Source organism: Vulpes lagopus, chromosome 23, assembly GCF_018345385.1.
Source record: "Vulpes lagopus strain Blue_001 chromosome 23, ASM1834538v1, whole genome shotgun sequence".
Taxonomy (NCBI): Eukaryota; Metazoa; Chordata; class Mammalia; order Carnivora; family Canidae; genus Vulpes; species Vulpes lagopus.
This window is the reverse complement of record NC_054846.1, coordinates 32609756-32617767: the sequence shown is the minus strand read 5'-3', so window position 1 is coordinate 32617767 and position 8012 is coordinate 32609756.

Genomic DNA, 8012 nt, shown 5'->3' with positions numbered 1-8012 from the left:
CCTTTGTTTACCCTCATTAGATCTGTTGTCACACTGTTGGGTGACTGTCTATTAACTCATCAATCTCCCCAAGAAATGATAAGCTCCTTGGAAGCAGAGACTATTTTTTATATGCAATCATTCTAGAGTGCCATTTGGCCGGTGTCTGTTCTAATTAATTGATACTCATAGTATCCACTGGTGGTTAAAAATTTTGAATATAACTCTTAGATATTATCCATAGCACTTAGAATAGTCCCTGACATTTTAGGAAGGACACAAAACACAATGGGTGAGTGAATGAACGGATGGCCTCTCAAATTGGATCTACCCTCTGCTTTAAGTGTACGTTTATTGAATGCATCACTCTGCCCCCCACACAAATATCTCTTACTTAAGTTAATCTCCTGTAGAAGGTATGATTAACATTTGTAAGGCAAAGGCAAACATAAATTATTCTTCTCTTTTATTTTTTTCTTTAAACATTTTATTTATCTCTTCATGAAAGACAGAGACAGAGACAGAGAGAGAGAGAGAGAGAGAGAGGCAGAGACACAGGCAGAGGGAGAAGCGGGTTCCATGCAGGGAGCCTGATGTGGGACTCGATCCCGGGTCTCCAGGATCATGCCCTGAGCCGAAGGCAGGTGCTTAACTGTGGAGCCACCCAGGCGTCCCTATTCTTCTCTTTTTTAGATCATCACTAGCCTCAGCATCTTTATCGTTGATCAATCAATAAAGGAAAACTAAAGGGAACTATTTTGTCATATGAAATTATAAATGTGTCTATAAATGTACATAGACACGTACATAATACACACATATTACAACATATGTATTATAGTATGCATTAGTACATAACATATAATTATACAGATGCATGTAAATATAATCTTAGGAATAAGTAGTGTATTTAGTAATGGAATGGAAAGATTTTTAGGGCGTCCAGGTGGCTCAGTCGGTTAAGCATCTGACACTTGATCTCAGCTCAGGTCTCACGGTTATCAGTTCAAGCTGTGCATTGGGCTCCATGCTGGGTGGACTCTACCTAAAAAAAAAAGAAAAAGAAAAGAAAAGAAAGAAATCTTAGGTGTATTACCATTAATTATAAGTTCATCTACCTGGAGAAGTATACTCGATGTCTGATCATTGCCTAGTGACATTATTTAAAGGACTGGACAGCCCACATGTAACATACCTATATTTATGTTCAATTTAGTGAGCACTAATGATCTTCTGTTGGCAAAGTAGCTGTGTCATGAGTGTAAACGTTAGTGTCCTATAGTTTTTGTATAGAAGTGGCTAATAATAATGAACCACCTAAATGCTAAAAAATTCTGCGTTCTAAAACACACTTGACTTCAAGGATTTTAGCAAAATCCTTGTGAATCTGTCTGGTGTATGTCATCGAGACCAATCAGCTTTCTCTCTCCAGCCTGTATCAGCAATGCATCACCACATGTCATCCCCCTCCAATCTTATCCTGTTCTGTTTCCACAGGCCTCCCTTTCCCTCTAAGTCACCGGCTTTGCTACACTGGACAAACTAATCCATGCTAATTTATTCACTGGGTATTATTCATAGTCAACTCTCTCCTGATAAGTGCAGAATGTAGTAGTTGATTCATAAAGAAAAAAGCTGTCTTCAACTAAAGGAGTAGTGAGGTATAAGGTACAGTTGTTTAGATTAGAGAAAACAGAAACAGGACGTTGACCAGTGGAAACTATTCTGGAAAAAGAATTTTAAAGTACCACAAAATTTAAATTCCCTGTCTTACACCGTATTTACGGCTGGGTGTGATGGTAATGAGTGGCAGAGAAGTTGTAACACCTTACATGGTATTATTCCTAGCTAATTCCCTATTTCCTCTGAAGTTTCATCCACAATTCCTGTTGAAATCCTTGCCTCCTCTCATTCCTGATACTTTTCATCGTGGTGAAACTTTCTCAGCTTTTACACTTGGACTCTTCATTATATCCAGAGCTTTTTTCTTTCTTTCTTTCTTTCTTTCTTTCTTTCTTTCTTTCTTTCTTTCTTTCTTTCTTTCTTTCTTTCTTTCTTTCTTTCTTCTTTCTCTTTCTTTCTTTCTTTCTTTCTTTCTTTCTTTCTTTCTTTCTTCTTTCTTTCTTTCTTTCTTTCTTTCTTTCTTTCTTTCTTTCTTTCTTTCTTTCTTTCTTTCTTTCTTTTTTTTTTTATCATCCAAAGCTTTCAACTGACCTCCTCATATTGGCTCCTGCTTCTAATTTCTGTATTTTCTAGTTTCTACTTTCCCCTACCAGTGACTGCCATATGGCAGCCCTTGGGCTCTTATCCTGCCAGTAGCTAACAATTTTCCATTCCCACCCACTTCCATTAGTGACAGCCGATTCCTAATTGAGAGAATTAAGAGCTCTGCGATCAGAACGTGCTTTCTACTCTCACCTTAGAAGAAAGGTGAAAAGGGGCCAGGAAACGGCTCTAATGATGTGAATATTCTAGCACAGTTTGGCACTCCGCTTCTCGTCTCTCTTGAAAAACGTTTCATCCCATAAATAATTTATCACAGAACCTTCGGACATCAATTACTGAGACTCAGCATTTTTTTTTCAGGACAAAATTACAACGTGCAGTATGACTGCAGACGTTTGACTTTGGAATATTCACTTTGAATTATATGCCCTTGAATGCTCTGAACTGAATTTGAAATTTCATCATACTCCCCTCCATTTCAGGGAGCAGAGCAAGACTGGCGGGGGCGGCGGGTTCCAACCTGGGTCATCAATTGGCCTTGCAACCTTGACTGCAGGAGCTGTTCTGGGTAGCCGTGTGCTTCAGCTTTCTCACTGCTAAACTAAACAGGGGTGCACGGCACACAGCTCCTGGCACAGGGTAAGGACTCGGCCAATGTTAACTTTAAATGTGGCATAAAATAAGTGTTTACATTTCCAAACCAAGTACTTTGCATTGCAGAATTATAATAAACTTAAAATGTATTTTCAGGTGCACTTTAAGAGGAGAGTTGTCGCTGTGAGCTTTAGTAATCATGGTTCATATTTGTGATTCTGTGGCCCAAAAAGCCAGAGCCACCAGCTTCCTTCTTACATTAAGGGACTTTGTGTTCAGTTCCTATGAGGATCCGTCTGTCCACAAGCACCTGCCTGTTGTGTGACACAGAGCTTAGGGTGCAGGAGATGCTCTCCAGCCTTCCTGCTGAAAACGGCTTCAGTACCCACATCGCAAAATAAGTCACTATGCTTCCCTATGAGAACTACTTTGATCACCGTAGATCATTTCCTATATTTCATTTTATTTTTTCATAACATGAAAGACATCTATTGAGGGCTTTTCATAGGCAAGAGTCTGCACTGAAAATAGAAAATCAATTCTTTGCCCTGGGGGATTTCCTAGGCAGAAGAGAACCACGGAAAATGATCATTTTAAAAGGATAATGGAATGATGAGTGAAGTGAGTGTGAAGGAAGTACAAAGCAGGAGCACTTGCTCTTTCCGGAGGTGCTCGGAGCAGTTGATGAGCGCATTACTAGGCTAGTTGGAAATGTGGAAACTGCTTCTCAGGCTGAGACAGAGCCAATCCTTAGCACTGATTTATGCTCCCAATAGAAGTGGATAAGCAGCTGGAAAGAACTGGAAATGGGACAGTAATAAAAATATTAATTATCCTCTGGATGCCAGACAAATAAGCAGGTTTGTCTCTTTCCCTAATAAGTTGTGCTCTAATTAGTGTCTGTGATTGTTAATAAATTAAATGATGCTCAAGTTCCAGGAGGTAATCGACTATCACAGGTCCTGCATGTAAAACGAGGCCAAAATAACATAACACTGTATGTCAATGACTGAAATTAATATAAAAACTTAAATTTTTAAAGTTAATATAAATTTAAATTAAAAGTTAATATAAAAATATAAATTTTTATATTAATATAAAATATTAATTTTATTTATATTAATTTATATATATTAATTTATATATAATATATAAATATATATTTATAAATATATATTAATTTATTTAATTTATATTAAATTTAATTTAAATTTATATTAAAGTTAATATAAAAACTTAAATTTTAATCGCAATTAAAAACTAGGCCAATGGACACATACTCTTTATTTCTCAGGATTAAAGTATTAAGCATCATTTATTTCAGCGACGTGGACTTAAAATTTAAGCATATAAAGATCTATTCCAAATTTGTTGTCTCTTCTGCTCTTGATATTAAAGTCAAAACAAATACACCATCCGTACAGAGTGCTGATGTTAACTAGTGGTCTAAATGTTAAAAGGAATTCAAAACAGATTGTAGTAATACCATTAGATAAACTTTTATTATAAATATGAAAATAATAATTTGTGGAATCCAAGACTCTTGTAGGTCTCTTTTCTTTATTTCTCTTATAAACTTTGATAGTTTATATTAATATTTAGTTTCATAGGTCAAAAGGACACATTTTACTATTATTAAAGTCCAAAATATCTGGCAACACATTCAAATAACTGATACAAATATCTCCATATGGAGCTTTGTGCTAACATCCTTAAATATATTCCTTTTCTATGTATTAATATATGTGTCCCCCCAAAAATGTATCTGTAAATACAACAGGAACACCGTGATCATTTTAGTTCACATCTAGAAGCTTCACCTTTGCCACTAGATGGCACCTATATATTAATAGTTGAAGAGCATATGTACCGAAAGAAGACAAAACTGAGTAAATTTTTTAGAAGTTCAAAACGAACTAGGGGTGGTGGAAGGGGAGGGGGGTGGGGGGGTGAATGGGTGACGGGCACTGAGGGGACACTTGACGGGATGAGCACTGGGTGTTATTCTGTATCTTGGCAAATTGGACACCAATAAAAAATAATTTTTTTATTAAAAACAAAACAAAACAAAAAAAGTTAGTTTGACTTTGTTTTGTATTTAAATATTTGTTCTGGTATATACTTTACGGTAATGGGTTGATTGCCGGAAATATTGTGGAATTCACAAAATTTTTTTAAGAAAAGGAAAACGTGATTTAGTTTTATTTATTTTATTTTATTTATTTAAAGACTTATTTTTATTTGAGAGGGAGAGAGAAAGAGAGAGAGAAAGTGAGCACAAGCAGTGGGAGGGGCAGAGGGAGAGAGAATCTCAAGCGGACTCCCCAATGAGAGTGGAGCCCAATGTGGGGCTTGATCTCACCACCCTGAGATCATGACCTGAGCCAAATTCAAGGCTCAAACGTCAACCAACTGAGCCACCCAGGAGCCCCTGATATTTTTATTTTTTAAAGAATAAATAAAATGTGAACATTGACTTTAGAAAATCCACTCAGGGTGGGAGAATGTAGATCCACTTAGTCCTGACCTCAGCTTGTCATTTTATATTTTCTCACAGCTCAAGGGAATGTTACAATCGAAAGAAAGTTAAAACAAAACAAAACAAGTACAATTATATATGGCAGCATTCATTTTGCTTTTGGTAGTGCTATTCATGGCAAATGACATATGAAGTCTAATAGTGATTTTTGTGAGAACTGATGAATTAAATTAACACCAGCAAAAAGTCTTGGATTACTAGAACTAGAAGTGACATGCAAAAAATCTAAATGTATTCATAGGAGAGAATATTCCAATATTTCATGATAACGGAAGTATCAATTATTATTAAAAAGTTCAAATGCCACATGAAAATGACACAAGGCGCAAATATTAATACCATAAGACAGAACCTTCTATAATGTTACAGTGTTATGACTAATACCCAGGGGTATTACACCCCTACAAAATTACCTACCACCCCTGTGAATATTTTTCTAGCCTAAAATTTTAATTTTGGTTTAATTATAGATGAGAAGCAACACAACATCTAAAACTAAATTGTCCCAATCGAGTGTTTTGTTTCCAATCAGATATATGTAGATTGACACACACACACACATATATAAAGTTATTAATCAACAGTTTCTAAGATCTTCATCATATGACTTATAGAAATGATTAAACTACTACTAAGAATTATAATTAAGACAGGAATTGTAGTTTCTCTTCCTTAGGCGCTATTATTACCAAGCCCACATTGAAGAGACCCTAATCTTTTCTCCTCCCCTTGGAACTCAGGTCAAACTTATTAAAGGAAACTTTGTTCCTACACAGGTTGTCTTGAAGAAGACAACAGGGAGAGATGTTCCAATAATACAATGCGCTCATCACTGTAAATTCCAAACAGAAGACTTGGGTCCTGAAACAATTTATTACTTTGAGTTTCAGCTCCTTCATCTGTATTAGGAAAGTAAAGCATTAGTTCACAGTGTGGCTATATGTTTAAATGTGATAATGGGGGTTAAGAATCTCACATATGCTTACATGGTTTCTGAAATACTAAGATCTCTGTCCTGAATAGCTGATGTGTTCTACGTAGATGGCTTATGGCAGGTATTTAATATTTATTGGGATTTTCATCATCTTTGAGCTTACATAGGACAGAACCTTCTTCTTTAAGCATTACTATGCATGTGTTTGATTTTGAAAAGATGTGTTGCCTAATATGAAAAAGAATGAGCCTGACTTGAGTGGGCCATTCTTAGCACTACTAGCTCTTCGGGTATGGAGGTCAGCCATAAAAAAGAAGGAAACATCACTGGCCTGGCGTTAGGGAGAGATGGTGAAGAACAGAAAGTTCTAGCTGCAGAGATTTAACTGATTTGGTCATCCTGCACAACGGTAAGTGCAGCTCAAAGTAATGCATCGGATTAGTTATCTACGGGGGGAATGAGACAGTTAATGAATCATTTAATTATCTTTGAGGTTTTACGTTTGTAGTTGCTTCAATAACTAACAAGTGACGTTTAGACACCACTAATATGTCAACTGTCTCACCTGTGCATTTACTAAATTCTTATTCTGATGACAAATAGGTACTGAATATCACTGTTCTGAATGTTAAGTTATTGATCCATCTACTCTTCAAAATCTCATTTAATCGCATGAGGTAGATACTACCGATGAAAAAAATGAGAGGTCAAAATTTCAGTAACATGCCTAAGGTCACCAAGTAGTAAATGAAAGACATTTCGAAGTTACAGAGAGCTTTATCATTAACTTCCCACAAGGGCTCTGTGATGGCACAAATCCCCCAACCACAGAGCTTCTTAGATCTCTAAGGTGCATGAGTATCACCTGAAAGTCTTGCTACAAAGCAGATTCTAACCCAGTAGGTTTGAGTGGAAGCTGAGCATCTAACAAGATCTCAGGTGGTATCAATACTGTGGGGTCCATGGACTACACTTTCAATGCTAAAGCACCAGGCCCCTACATTTGCACACTATTTTACCGGGAGCCAAAACTGAGTTTCTAGAGCAAGTTAGTTCACTCTTAGTTTAGTGGTGACAACGAAAATATCTAGGTATTTCGGTCCAATGGAACTGCAATGAGATGACGCTTTCTGAGCCTTGTTAATGAACCTACACTGATCTAATGTTCACAAATTGGCATGATTATATGATTAATTTAGCATATAATGATGAACAGTGACGTATAGTGTCTGCTGCACTTCTTAAATACTGGGTTATTTGATCTTCATGGTAGGTCTGAGCGGTAATGGAGTATGATAAGTACGTTTGAGGAAGCAGACCCAAGGTAAGTGGCTACTCCATGGGTCTTACGCAGCAGTGACCACACACAGATGCCCAAACTCTTCTTTTCCATCGCTGACCTTTATGTCTGGTTATGTTCCATTTACTGATTAAAAGTAAATAGGTGCAAAAATAAATAAAAAAGAAAAAGACGCAGAACAATGACTGTACTGAAACAGGTAAGATGGAGCCACATTCCGGTATTGCTTTAAATACACAGATTACCAAAGCTGAAGGGAAGCATTAATATTAAGAGTAATTTTCTATTATTATTCCATTAATATGAATCTATCTAAATTGACATAGCTGCATATATAAGCTTTTTGTGCTGTTAAAATCAAAATTAAAGATGTTTTCTTAGTCCTATTCACTCCCTCGCCCCCAGACCACCTCTGAGATGACATTTGTACCATTTTTTCC